We start from the raw sequence: 15,483 nt of genomic DNA on the forward strand, positions 1-15,483 counted from the left end.
GTGCGAAATTCAGGGGTCCTGACGGGTCCAGCATTAACTAAAGATGCAGCACTGGTCTGCCTTTAGGGCAGCACTGTAGCAAACTGGTTCACCTAGTTGGTCCTTCATAGACTAGCAACAATAACTATGCCCAGGATACCTCTGAAAACCTTCACAATGTGCCTGTAAATCTGAAATCTCACCTGATTTCCCAAGAGTTTGGTGGAAAGAGTGAATTGTTACTCATTTCTCAAACCAATGACACTAGAGGAGCTGTGTAAAATTTCAATTAATGTGAGTAAGTGTGCATTACCGCACTAGAAATGAGCATTTCCAGAAGAAAAACTATTAAACCAAATATTTTAGAGCCATTGAAGCTAGCATCAGTGCTGCTATGGCAAGTGAGTTAGCAGCCAACCAACGCTGAAGTAGCCAGCCAAAATGGGACCCCCGAATACCTGGGAGTATTTCACGCACTGGAAGTAATGTGAAGTAAAAAATAGCCAACAGGTAACAGTGTGTCATAACGTGTCAGAAACCACGTAAACAAGTTTATTTGAGATAATTAACATCTCCAAGTGAGGCAAGTTTGTTAGCCACATTAGCCTTTGAAACTCCAGTACAAAACTGAAGAAGCAAACTTGAGACACCAAACATGTCTTGGCTGATTGACTACATTTGGGGAAAGAGAAAAACTGTAAATTTGAGCTTTGGCCAAACAATTTCTTTTATCAACCATGTAATTTCCAAGTGGTAATGCTAGCAGGGTCCTACAGAGGTCAGTGTTGACTGAACCATAAAATGCACCCTAGACTCCTGTCTCCCTCTCTCTGCTTTAGGCTGTTGTACTGGGACCACTTGAGTGCTTAGCTCACTAATGGTTAAGGTCAGGATTTGGGTAAGGGCAACTGTTCCTAGACCAGGGCAAACGGGGGAGATTCTGTCCCGAGCCCCAGCGGCCCGGTCCAGCTTCCTGCCCCGCAGATTCCCAGCGTTCTCGGCTGCCGATACTGGCAAGAGAATGCTGGGAATATCCGGAGAGGAAAAAGGAACTGACGGCTTTCTGTGACCTTCCGGCCAGGGCCACATCACCTGCTCACACACACATACGCACTTGCATTCTCCCTCATAAAGCAGCACAAAGCACTGAGAGGCATACTGCTAAAAAATGACAGACGCCAACTAAACTCTCGTCCATGCACGTACACTAAAACTGACAGACTGCTTTGGCCACAAAGGCAATTCACACAACAGTCACAGCAGATTTCTCTTCATTCTTCATCCAGCATTGTGCTGCTTTTCCCAGTCACATATACAGTCGTATATGAAAAGTGGCATGACTTTCAATGGATGGTTCTCTAAAGAACCCTTTGTTATAACTGTGTAAAACAGAACGTCACATAATCTAAAGGTTCTATTCCTATTAAAGCTTTTTTTCATAGAACCATACGTCTAATACAAGAACCATTTAAGAACCTTTATTTCTAAGAATCTACATGTGTAGAGAGTATTAGGATGTGCGAGGCACACTATATACCCAGAAGTTTGTAGACACCTGCTCATGCAACGTTTCTTCTGAAATCAAAGATATTAATAGGGAGATTGTCCCCCTTTTGCTGCAGTTACAGCCTCTACTCTTCTGGGAAGGCTTTACACCAGATGCTGGAACATTGCTGTGAGGATGTGATTGCATTTAACCACAACAGCATTAGTGAGGTCAGGTACTGATGTTGGATGATCAGTTGTGGTTCACTCCAGCTCATACCCAAGGCACTGGATAGAGCTACATCACTCCATGGAGTGCTGGAGCTTTATATCCCTCTAGCTGACAGCTGAGATAGTGACCTTAGGCTCATGTGTGGCTGCTCTAGAGTGTCCCATTCAACTAGTCAATGCTTTTTTATGGAGATTATACAGGTTATTTGTGCACACTTGAATGCTTGTGTCAGCAATAGGTGCACTTTAAAGCAGAATTCACTAATTAGAAGGGATGGATACTTTTGCACATATACTGTATCTCAAAAAGCCTAAAATCAACTCTGTCTGACAGTAGATGAAGTAAGGGAAATTCCTCTTGTTCAGCTTTCTAGAGAAATCATATTTTGTAAAACATGTCATATCTTCTTGGAAAATTGATTTTTCTTTGCTTTTTTGAAAAAGTTTGATGTAGTATGTAAGCATTTTTTAAATGTACAGTTCACTTCTCAGTCCATGCAGTCCATATATGGAACTGCAAAACAGCCCATTTTAAATTCATTGTTTTTTGTGATGTCATGAAAACTGACACATTTACATATATCTACTTATTCAGCCTACAGCATTTTAAGCTCCACCTATTCATACTGATGTTATAAAGACTGTTTCAGACCAGGGCACAATAGAGGGCTAATTACATATATCAGCCTTAAAGGTACAGTAACAAAAACAACCTGTTAACTTATTAAAAACTCAGGCTTATTCAGTAACTACAGGGACTTTAGTGCAAACTCGCTGAGTTATTCTTACGTTATAGAAGCATGTAATAAAACTTTGGGCCCGTCGGTGGGCCCTGGCCATCTAAGGAGTTAAATTGTAAGGGATAAAGAGATTGTCATATAAAATTGAACTGTGACTATTCTACTATATAAAACCACAAAACTATCATTAACAGGATCTCCAGGAAGAAAATAATATACAAGAAAATTGTAGGATATGGGCCATTTAAGACTTACAAGACTACAGTTGGGTCTCAATCCGCTTGTTTGGTTGTATGCACAAAAACAGTCATAATTCATTTTCATATGACCTTTTTCAACCTCTCTTGATCCCTTACAATTAAAAGTTTGTTTTTTACTGTGCCATCAAGAATGATATATATAAATGAGCTCTGTTTTGTTTTGTGCCTCATTTGCAAAGCAGTGCACATTCAAACACTCCTTATAACTTCAGCATGAATGGGCAGAGCTAAACTGCTGTAGACTGAATAGGCAGACATGTATATGCCTTGCTTTTTGTGACAACACAAAATCAGTGAATTCGAAATAGGCTTTTCTTCCAGCTTCATTTCCAGTTATGAACAGTTTGAAGTAGGAAGTGAACAGTAAGTTTTGAAACTTGCACATCAAACTGTTTTATTTCAAAAGTGGGGAAAAGATTTCCAGGAGTTTTCCACGGTATGGTCCTTTTAACACTGCCACTGAGCTCTGTAATGCTGTACTGACCAGTGAGAATTGGCAAAACGTTTCTACAAACTTCCCTGCAATCACATACAGGTACAGCACGGCAGCTTAACATTTGGGTTTCCTGGAAAAAGAAAAAGAGTGGCTCCAGTGATCTGTCCGTTACTGAGACACTCAGTGCAAATGTGTTTAAACATAATTGAGTTCTCATAGCCCATGTGTGGTTAGATGAAGTTACCAGCTGGACGAAGGCCTGCAGATCTGTAATGTAGGCCGTTCCCACAGTGCTGTGGTGTGGGTAAATGAAATGAAAGTGTCTTTGCTGTGTGCGAGACTGGGACTGGTTAGTGGTGGGTCTTTGCTGTGGGAAGAGTGCTGGTGTGTAAATATGTAGAGAGCCAAAAGGGAATGTATGTGTGCGTGTGTGAGACGGCTTGGTCGGCAACTCAAACAGATACAGACCACTGGATAGGATCAAAGTGCGTCAGCTCATAGAAGGGTTCACTTCTCCTTCACACATACACACACATTTCCATGGAACATCTCAGACTCAGAATTTCCCATTTAAGAATGCCACGACCTATATGATGATACACCTACAGCACATGGTTTACTTACTAAGCTCTACACATTCTCACAAAGGGACATACAGTACTGTGCAAAAGTCAGAGACTGTTTATTTAATTTCTAGTCAAAATATCCTTTAAGTAGACGTTATTATTTTTTTACAGCAGGACAAAAAGCAGAAAACATATTTAACAAAAACTTACATAAAAGCGTCAACAACTAAATATAATATCTTCTTTTTCGATGTTCAGTGTGTGCACCCTTTGCCTTTATTACAGCCTCCATTCTTTTCAGGAGGCTTGCTTTCAGTTTTTCAAAGAAACCTGCAGGGATATTTTCCACACCTCCAAAGTTCAGCCTTAGAAGTTGGCTGCATTTTCTGCTAAACCCTAAAACTTTCAGTGATTCACTTTCAGATTGAGGCCTGGACTCTGGGGTGGTTAGTCCACTGTTCTGAGAAAACCAGCAGCTTCTTTGTTCGATTTCTGTCTATTTTCATTTCTTAGTGAGGCTTCTTGACAGCTAAACATCCTTTCAGCTGAGTTGTCTTCTTACAGTGGAAGGATGGACAGAAACACCTGTGGCTTCAGATCTGAAGCAGCTTGATTTTCTCTTCTCTCTCAAAGATCAAATTTGATCAAAGATCAAAACTTTTGAATTTTTTCTTTGTCTTTCCCTTTTTTATGCAAATAGAATATCACTGCTGTCAGAACAAAACCTTGTATCTCCAAAACGATAACAGGAGAAGGAAAAAATATGCTGTACTCTAAACTTTCAGATACATGGCTGATTGACTAGCCAACCTCTCAGACTCAGAAATTCCAACTCAAGAACGCTACTACTTATTTAGGGATACAGCTACACCATGTAGTTTCCTCACTATGCTTTACACGTTCACACAAAGAAACACCCCTCTAGGACAAACATAGGATTCATAAACACTTTCAATGTATAATGATAATCAACATCATCTTGCGTTAATTTATCATGACATAGTATTGTTAACTTTAGTTATAAAGAGAATTCTACTTTTCTAAGTGGTTTGATGTGAAATGAGGCATTCTAGAGAAACTTAAGTTTTGGCTTCATGGTGGAGAGGTACATGCAGAGTGTTGTAAGACAAACTAGATTCCAAAGAAAACCTTTTTTTTTGAGATGCACCACTCTTTTAATATTTCAACCATACATTTAAAAGCTCAGGTTCACTGGTGGTTTTCGATAGAAAATAAAATGGCCAAATCTGGGCTGGAGACATCAAGACTCCTGGTTCCCATCACCACCACTGTAAAGAAACCTGAGATGTTAATTTTCTCTACAATGAAACATTTCTCATCAGACAACTCTGAATGACTTTGTGTACATCTCAATCACTCAATTATGTAGAAATGTTGAAAAAATCGGTTGAATTGCCCTTTACTTCACCACTTTTCCCCTAAAATTTCCTTTTGATTGTTAAGTGAAAGACAAAAAGGAGCGGTGACAGAAATGCTCAGATGTAATAGAAACTTAAAAATGCCCATCCAGTCATTCTTCATCAGTAAAAACCATGTTAATAATGGGAGTACTACAAGGTTATCCATCATAAGATGTGCTTGAAATGTATTTCATCAGAGGCCTTTATCCTAATGCTGGCTACGGTGAGAAGAGCACCAAATCCAGAAGCCCGCGCGCATAAACAGGCTCTCATTTTAAATTCAAAATTTAACGGAAACTTGATGAGCCAGATCCAGTCAGCGGTCATTTGAACCAATGCAGGTGAGAAAAATGGTTTCGTTCTTTATGTTATTCTTAAAATTTTTATCCAGACATATATTTGAATTATTAACATACTTATAAATGGAAGGTATTCTCATCTTCATCCCCGACGTCACGTCAGAGTTACTTTATCACGGCCTGGTGTTGTCATTTAAGCCAGTCGGGATAGCTAATGTTAGCTAACGCTAGCCAGCTATCCTAGCCAGCATTGTTGCATAAGTAGGTTAATGTTGACGGTGATACCTTTTATTTTGCTTTAGGTGTCTGAAGTCGAGTTATAATAGCGAGCAGATCTCCTAAGGAGTGTTACAGTGAGATGGAAATCTACTCATGGTTAACATTTAGGCTAGTTAGCTAGCTCGTGCGAAGTTAGTGAGTTACGAGTTAGTCTCGTACCAGACAGCGTGTAGTAAAGTAGCTTGTTAATGCACAGAGGCCACGCAGGATGTGAACTATTTGTCAGGAATATGGGTTAATACGGAACAATGTTTTAATTTAGGTCTACACAGAGTTAGGGGATTTCTACTCCACAGAACTTTCCAAAACAAACCCATGAGAACTGATATACAATTGCACACACAACTCCTCAAACCTATCATACCTTGACTGAAAATGTACACAAGCGTTTACATGTTTGAAATCACAATTCAAAAGTTTCGAGTGTTTGGATTGACTTTGTTTGGGTTTTCAATAAAATCTATTTTAAAAAAGTTACAGATAAAAGTACATTAGTCTGATATGATGCTGCTGGTCTACAGCTTCACATATTTTAACTAATTAGTAAGAATCTGTGAAAATTAGAAGAAAAAATGCAGAATAGTGAACAGAGCTGCAGAGGGTTCCATAATGACTGAGAAAGCTGTATGAACACTAAGAAAGAAGTTTATAATATAATTAACATCCAATACCATAAATAGATAATGTCAGAATATTATTTATCATCTAATAACTTTTTTGATTCCAAAGAACTTGAAATATTGAATGAAAAATTAACAAACAACCACATAAAGGAGGGAAAGGAAGTACACCTTACAACAACACCACACACAATATACACTCTCCAACCACCAGTACTTCACCAGTACTCCCCAATTATCCGTATTCATAAATAATAATAGAATAATACATTATATATTATTATTGAATAAAATAACAACAATAATCAGTATTAGCCTACAGTCTTTCATAATTATGAAAATGTAGTGCATGCAGTCGCAAGAAAACCTCATAATACCAAAATGCAACAACTTTTTTTTTTGCTTTTTTTGACAAATCATTATGAAACTTCAGTCAGGCTTCTAGAGCTGTTCATTGGTTTCAGGTTTTCAGGTTATGACACTACCACAAAGCCTACACCCACATTTCATGGGGAAAAAAGATAAAAGTTGAAGATGAAATTTTCTCATAACATGAACACCGATATGAGACTCGGTGTGTTTGCCATGCAACAACAAGGCTTATGGGCAGGAGAAGAAACTCGGTGTCCAGAAGTCAGTGTCTAAACTCACAACAATTTGATAGAATTATGATTCTTTAACGATTCAATGCAACAAGAAGGCTGTGGCTGAAATTGATCCCTCGTCCCTTAATAGCATTGTGCTATATAGGGGAAAACTATTTAGTTTACTAAATAGTGGTAAAAATGAATTTGGACATTTATCAGCCTATGTCACTACTCACCATTCGCATAAACATAACCAAATTCTTGTTCCATAACTGCAGTGACCTACAGTTAGCAGTGTTTTTGCAGTATGATGAGCAGCATTTGAGTCTTTGTATTTAACTGTACAGTAACTGTTCTGTTAACGTAACGTTCCTCTGTCCGATGCATAGTAACAAGATACTCGCAGTGCACTTTGGTATACAGTGGCCAAAATTACTATTACTGTGAATAATTAAGTGAATAGAAGATGAACTGATCTACAAAAGGCATAAAGTTGAAACATTCTTCTCAATATTTTTAAGCAAGATTAGTGTTTCGTTTTTGTTTTGTACAATTTTAGATGGAAAAAAGGAAAGGAGCACCATATAAAGTTTGGGCACCCCAAGACATTTGAGCACTCAAATAACTTTTATCAAGTCTCAGACCTTAATTAGCTTGCTAGGGCTATGGCTTGTTCACAGTCATTGTTAGGAATGGCCAGCTTTACAAATACACTGACTCCTCAGTCCTTGTCCCAACAATCAGCAGCCATGGGCTCCTCTAAGCAGCTGCCAAGAACTCTGAAAATTAAAAGAATTGATGACCACAAAGCAATAGAAGGCTATAAGATGATAGCAAAGCCTGTTTAGGAAGCCGTTTCATAAGTTTATACTGTAATTAGGAAATGGCAGTTAATAGGAGCGGTGAAGAGAGAAGTGCTTGTAGGATTGCCAGAAAGGCAAATCAGAACCCACGTTTAATTGCTGAAGGCCTTCAGGAAGATTTAGCAGACTTTGGAGTGATGGAGCACTGTTCCACTGTGCAGCAACACCTGCACAAATATGACCTTTGTGGAAGAGTCATCCGAAGAAAACCTTTTCTGTTCCTTCACCACAAAATTCAGCACCAGAAGTTTGCAAAAGAACACTTAAACAAGGCTGATGCATTTTGGAAACAAGTCCTGTGGACGAATGAATATAAAATAAAACTAGGCCGCTGTGAACAAAGATATGTTTGAAGTAATAAGGGTGCAGAATTTCAGTTGTTAACTCCAGTTGTTAAGCATGGGGGTGGATTGATCATGCCTTGGGCTTGTGTTGCAGCCAGTGGCCCAAGCAACAATTTACTGGTAAAAAATAAAAAGAAAGAATGGATTCAAATATCAGGAAATTCAGGAAGCAGACATCACACCGTCTGTAAAAATCTGAAGATGAAAAGAGGATTGCTTCTACAACAGGATAATGATCCTAAACACAAAATCCACCGTGGACTGCCTCACAAGGTGCAAGCTGAAGTTTTGCCATCACAGCCCCCTGACCTAACATCATCAGAAATATGTGGATAGATCTCAAAGAAGCTGTGCATGCAAGACGGCCCAAGAATCTTACAGAACTTGAAGACTTTTGCAAGGAAGAATGGATGAAAGTCTTTCAAAAAAGAATTGAAAGACTCTTAGTTGGCTACAGAAAGTGTTTACAAGGTGTGATGCTTGCCAAAGGAGGTATTACTAAGCACTGACTTTTGCTTCAGGCCCTTTTTTGTTATTTTAAAACTGTAAAAGACAAACATTTTAAAAATTATCTTGCTTAAAATAGTAAAGAAATGTGTCATGTTTAACTTTATGCCATTTAGAGATCAGTTTATCTTCTCTCTTAACTATTCACAGTATCAGAAATTTTGACCAGGGGTGCTCAGACGTTTGCGTGCCACTGTATACTCAGCTGATGTAGTTATCTACAGTGTTCACTAGAAATATTGCGAGTGCCCCGTGGGTGATAGTGGTGCCCATATAACAGCACTGGAATTCCATTTTACAATTCAAACACTAAAAGAAAAATAGCTGATGTGCCCTAAAACACAAAAAGGGATCTATTTCAATCACAAAACGAAATCTCAAATTTCACCACAGTTCAAGTTTGATTCAAAGCTATTCTATTAATGTGGTATAATCTAGAATTACTTTTAAAATATACTGGACTCTACACTGGAAGTGAACTGGAACTGCCTGCTCAGTGGTAGAATATATATAAAAAACAGCAAGCTTTTTAGAGTGGGGATGGAGGGGTTTCAAATGAAAATAGCTTGAGAAATGACTAAAGCCTACGTTGATTAATATTACTATTTATTACAATCTGCTGTAACAATTAAGAATAGATGCAATTGAATTGTTATCTTCTCGTGCATTTCTACACTTTAAGTCTCCAGATGCATCATCATCTACCATCATACAGCCCTCATTTCTCTGGTCAACCAGAACCACCTGCTTGGCTGCCGGACTGATTTTATCTAATGAGGACGGTGGAGGCTTTGTGCTATTTTGCACCCCTGCTGTGATATAACTGCTCTAGTTTTCTGTCTGTAACTGGTGCGTGTATATGCTGATAAGATCAAAGTGAAATGGAGCCTCTGTAGGTGCACAGTGGGAATCAGGGTACTGCTTTTAATATCTACAGCACTTTTCAGAAGTCTTAGATCACCTGAGAATGTTATATTTAAAACTTTTATCTGGGTGAGCAGGCAAATTTGTAGTTTTATGTCTGTCGGTCACTTAAATGGAACGTTGTCTGTTAAGACGTGACCTTAATATGGTGTAGATACATTGTTTTGTCATTTTAGTGCACTCTGGGCAGTGATGTCAACAGGTTTGCATTGGAATTGACTATTCAGTTTTGAGCACTGGTTAGCTGAACATGTGCTAATGTGGGCTAATCAGTACTTCACTAATTTATACTTCATGTGTTTAGAAATCCCATATCCTACATTTTTAAATTTTGTTTCCCTCTAGGTTTTGATCTTTCTGTGTTTTTTATTGCATCAAAAACAGTCGTAATTTATTTTTAATGGCAATTTTTCAACTTTTTGTTGTTTTTGTTGCTGTGGTTTTTACACTTAAATATAAATGAGCTCTGTTCTGACAGGCTGTCCTGTATTGTGTCTCATCCAAAAAGCAGACCAGGCTGCAGTGCTCCTTATAAGTTCAGTGTGAGGGCTGAACTGCTGGAGGCTGAAGAGGTGGATATACGTAAGTACAGTGGTTTTGTGACATCACATATGCAGTGAATTCAGAACGGGCTGTTTTTGCAGCTTGGTCTTTTGGGGATATTTTGAAACTTAACAGTGTTCACATACTACATTAAACTCTTTTATTTTGAAAACACTGAGGACAATTTGTTTTTTCATGATATGGGCCCTTTAGGATCCGTATGGTTACTGGGCTATATTGAGGAGAAAAGGAAAGTGTTTTTTTGACCATCTCACAAGATATTAATAACTTTTTTCAAAACAATTTGTTACTTTTACTATATTAACGTCACTTGTAATTTTTTAGCATTAATTTTAATGTCATCTGGTATTTTACAAATAAAAATCACACTGCTCAGATGAATAATGTAAAACAGTCATATTACCTAGTCTAAGATTTGTAAGTACTGCACTTCATTTTGCCATTTTAAAACTAGTCAGAACTTTTGCTTGAGTTGCACTGAAGTGCAATAATGTTTTAGGCTGCTTGAGAAGTCAACGTTGGCACTGCCTGCTGAGAGGGAAAGGTAAAAAATGAGCTGTTGTAATGGGGGCTGCATAAGGGTTTTTTTTTTCTTTTGAGGTTTTATATCCCGAAGTTGTGGTGTTGAACTCCACGGTCTGTTACACAGCTTGTTTGGCCTGTTTGGCTTTCCTTAAACACCGTCCACAAATCCACAGCAGTTAACATCCTCATTTTCAACTGTCTGGAACACAAGAGGGCTGAGTGGGGGAGGGGAGAGAAAAAGAGAGAGAGAGGGAGGGGATTCTGTTTTCCTCCTGTCCTCTCTGTCCTCTTTTAGGCCTTGTCTTCAGCCACATCCCTTTCACCCAGACACCTCTCTCCTTCTGAAGAGAAGAAGAAAAAGAGAAGGGAGGACAGAAAGAAAGTTGGAGTAAGAAAGTCTGAGGGAGACATACAAAAGAAAGAGAGACAGAAAGATGTATAAGGAAAGTGAAGAAAAGAGATAGAAATGGAAGAGAGAAAACAGAAAAGAAAACTAAAGCTAAAAGAAAATAGAGAAGAGAAAGATTAAAATGAAGAGGGGAGATGGGAAAGGAACAGAAACAGAAAGAAAGACAGGAATGAAAAATGAGAGAGGGAAGGAGGAAAAATAAGGATGGAGAAAGAAAAAGGTGGAGAGAGGGAGGGAGAGAGAGAGATGACAATAAGGAGAGAGAGTACTGCAGTAAGGTGTTGAATGGCTCTATTCACTTTGCCCAGTCAAACACACACTCATCTCCTCTCGTTTCAAACCCAGAGTTTCACTCCCAACAAGCAGTGCTTTATTCCTATAATTACTCCCTAACACACACACACACACACACACACACACGCACACACACAACAGTTGAAGTGTCATAAACTCTGGGTGACTCTAGCATGCGTTAATTCTAGTTTGGAGTAGCTGTTTTGTAGAGTTTGTTTTGCAGGGTTTGTGAAAATTGTGTCACTGTAGATCGCATGGAATTGTGTACAGTTTAATCAACACTGCCAAGCTCCAATATTATACCAGTTATCAGGAAAGAAAATATCCTCTGCTATAATAATATTGTAAAGGAAAAATATGTCTAAAGAAACAAGGATACACAAGGTGTCTCAAACAAAGGTGTCGTGCATTTTTATATCTATGCATTTTTATGTCTTTTTTATATTTTTATTTTGTTTTATTTAATTTTATTACTATTATTTATTCTAATATGTAGTTATTGTCAGGTTATGAGTCAAATTTGTTCTTCTAATTATGTCATAAGTTGCAGGATGAAATCGGTTCGCAGCAGCAGGTACAGACGCACACAGCGCTCTGTGTACACAGTTGATGAACTGTGTATTGCTGAAGTGTTTAGTAGAGCATTAATCTGTTTTTCAAACGTGTGGAAATGAAATGCAATTCGTTACACACACTTAAGCGCATTCGAGAAATATACGCATTGAAGATAGTTGGCTATGCCTAGTACCAGCTAAAGTTAGTAGCCATCCCTCAATCCAGGTGTTTAGCCTTCTGGCACGCTAGCTGGTCATGACTTGTGATAGCATAGCATCCTGTTTAATGTTGGTAAAGGAGAGCTGAGTGATTTTTACGGCAGTGAGCAGTTTCATCTGTACTCATGCCTATACATTGTATTTGAAAATACAGATGTTACCATGTTGGCAGGTTCCTTTTATTTGTGGATTTATTATCTGTGTTCTCTAAATTAGGATTGCGGATGTAGTCTTTTTTATATGAATTTATGCTTCTTAATTTGTTAATGTATTAATTTTTTTAAGAAAAGTGCCTGCAGTGTAACAATGTTTCGAACAATACAATAGTTTGTGAATTCTCACAACCAAAGGACACATTTCTCATTCAAAGAATCTAACAAAAATGTAATGGCCTTCAGTGGCTTAACTGCTGAGAAGCGCAGCCTTCCTCAGGTTTTTCTTTGGCTTTGAGACTCGGCTACAGTGTTAGTGATGGGAAGCTCCAAAACTATTTCAGTGCTAATTGAGCCCCCTTGTGAAGAATTTTCAGCCTGCTGAATGTGAGGGAGTGAGTGAGGGAAGGAATAACTGCGAGTGAGTGAGTTACAACCGAATTTGACTAATTGTGAATTCCACAGTATAGAATAACAGAAGGAGGCCTAATAATAATACAGATTATTAACTAAGCCTTTTTGGTTTAAAAACCGAGAAGTTAATTGCTTCTAAATTTTACAGTGTGGGGAGAAAAAAGTTAAGCCTTTAAAATGAAGGCTTATTATTCTGTTATTAATCTTAAGAATAATAGTTCAGTAACTGCTGTCAGTTACTCAGTGTAAAATGATCAAACAATATTGGTTAACTAATATGAAACTAATATGCAAGATATACAGGGAGATTCACTTGAAAGCGGCCCCGAATATTCTGTTGTAACTCCTGTTAGGATGAAGCAATCTGAACCAAAAAAATACGCTACATACCTTGACACGCAGCTCAATACTGTACACCACCATACTGATGAGAAGTTGAGTGACTGAGTGAAGGGGTACGGGGGTATGCACCCGAAAGTTGCAAATGGATTTTAAACGTCACGATGGCTGTCCGGCGCCTACCTCATCACTCCGACGCAGGGGAGCCCCAGCTTTTCGAAACTCCATATACTGAGGAACACATTGCACGTTGTTTTGTTCAAATTGCTTCGTCCTAGCGAGAGTTATTACAGAATATTCGGGGCCTCTTTCGAGTGAGTCTCCCTGTAAATGTAGATATATAGTGGGGAATTGAATGGGTTCCTTAATGTTTAATATGTTAATTTTGTAGTTTTTAGTGAAATACAGACAAGTAAGTGCATGGATGCTCCACATACACACACACACACACACACACACACATGCACTGGTGTGTCCAGCTGGGAGAGGTCAGAGACGTGTGTAGAGAATCTGACCCAGCGACAAGCTCCCTGCTCCCCAACCACACGCCTCTGTGTGTGTTTGATTATTTATGCACGAATTGGGGGGGATGGTATCTTAGCCTGTTGCACGAATGCGTCACTGACCAAACGGACCTTCTGAACACACAAACACACACACGCTCAGCTTTAATGGGCTGTATAGGAATGAGGCTAACAGTGACAGAGTAAGACACACAATGGCAAAACAAAAGCAGCAGGCAGCAGGAGGGTGCAGCCATGTGTGAGTGTCTTTGTGCACAAGTGCATGTATTTAACTCTTTCTGTGGACAAAATATCCCCATGATAGGAAATCATGAAGTTTATTCTTTTGTAGCTGAAAGAACATTTGGCTGATTGCCATAAGAACGCTTACAGTTTTACAGTAAATGCACCTTTCTGCCATATGAAAAAAACTTCTTTTACTGTTGCTTTGAACAAGTGTGTTAAAAAAGTAAATATTTTATTCATGGTTGCAGGCATTTATTAAATAAGATTAAGGTCGAGATTGCGTTTGGTGTAGCCTGCTGGCAACCTGAACTTTTTCCTCTTTTATTATAAATGTAAGCATTTTACAGTGTTTAAATGTCACACCTGTGAGTATAAATGGAGGAGGAAAATAATATTTTTCAGAAAATACATGAGTGTTTTTTTTTTTTTTTCTTTTGCTGTTTCTGGCAGCAGTATGGCAAAATACCAGCGTAGTATCTTGAAATAATTAAATAATTACTGTCTCAAAATAATGATTAATTGTATCAAGATTCTGAGATACTATGTTGAAATAAGAAGTTATTATGTTTTGAGGGAGGGAGCAATCATTTTGGGGTAGTAAGTCAGTATTTTGACATAATATGTTGATATTCTGAGAAAACAAGTTTTTCAGACATAGTAAGTCATTATTATGTGAAACAAAAAGTCATAGTTATGACATTATTTTATCATTATTTTAAGGTAGTAAGTCATTATTACACGATACTTAGTCATTATTTTCAGATACTAAGTAAAAATTTAAACATTCTGCTGCTGGAAACAGAAAAGGAGAAGAATCATAGGTGCTTCGATACCTTGGAGGAACGAGGTTCCATAAGAATATGAGTGTATGAGGTAATTTTATAGATATAGGGAAAAAGTGGTAGTAATATACTAATGACCATAAAATCATACAGAAACTAGATGAATCAGCGGAAAGGCCTAACAATGGTAGTTTTACAAGACTGTGTGTGTGTGTTTGTGTGCTTGTGTGTACTCCATATGGGAGCTCCCTCCTCACACAGAAAGGCAGATGTCACATGGGTGGCCCGCCCTGCAGGCCACTGGGTCACTAAATAACTGAACAGGAGTTCTGTCCCCAGCTGCCTGCTCCACACACACATAATCATACACTGATGCACCCACTTCTCTCACGCTGAGTCCCGGATCTGTTCCAGCCTTTTGTTTGCCCCTCTCTCTCTATGCACTGCTGAGTTTTGTCAGACCTAAAAAGGGAAGTGAGCATTAAGGCATGATGTGTGTGTCTGCTCCTCTCACAGAGTTTCAGACACTGCACTTGAAGTGATGCGTGCAGTTGTGAATTTGTGTGTGTGTGCGCTGTTAGTTGTTCATGTGTGTTGAGCTATGATCTCATTGTCTTCGGCAGTAAATCAGTTTGTCCAGTAAAGTAGGAATAGTAAACAGGTAAGTGTTTCAGTGTAACAGCAGAAGCTTCCAGTATGGCCACTAAACTTTGTAGTGCGGAGGGCAGCCACGCACTCCATGTTGCTGTTTCATTTGTTTCTGACCACAGCCTTTTTATACAAAATAAAATGTATAGAATCGAATGCATAAAATTGAACACACTTGGTGAAGTTACATTTAGCTGATCTTCCAAGTGAAAATAAGTTAACACAGAGAACAGTTTCCATTTATTTGCTGGCAGCAGTAGCTAAAATGTAAACAAAGCCATTCAGAGTGTTTT

This window comes from Colossoma macropomum, unplaced genomic scaffold (genome assembly GCF_904425465.1).
Source record: "Colossoma macropomum unplaced genomic scaffold, Colossoma_macropomum, whole genome shotgun sequence".
Taxonomy (NCBI): domain Eukaryota; kingdom Metazoa; phylum Chordata; class Actinopteri; order Characiformes; family Serrasalmidae; genus Colossoma; species Colossoma macropomum.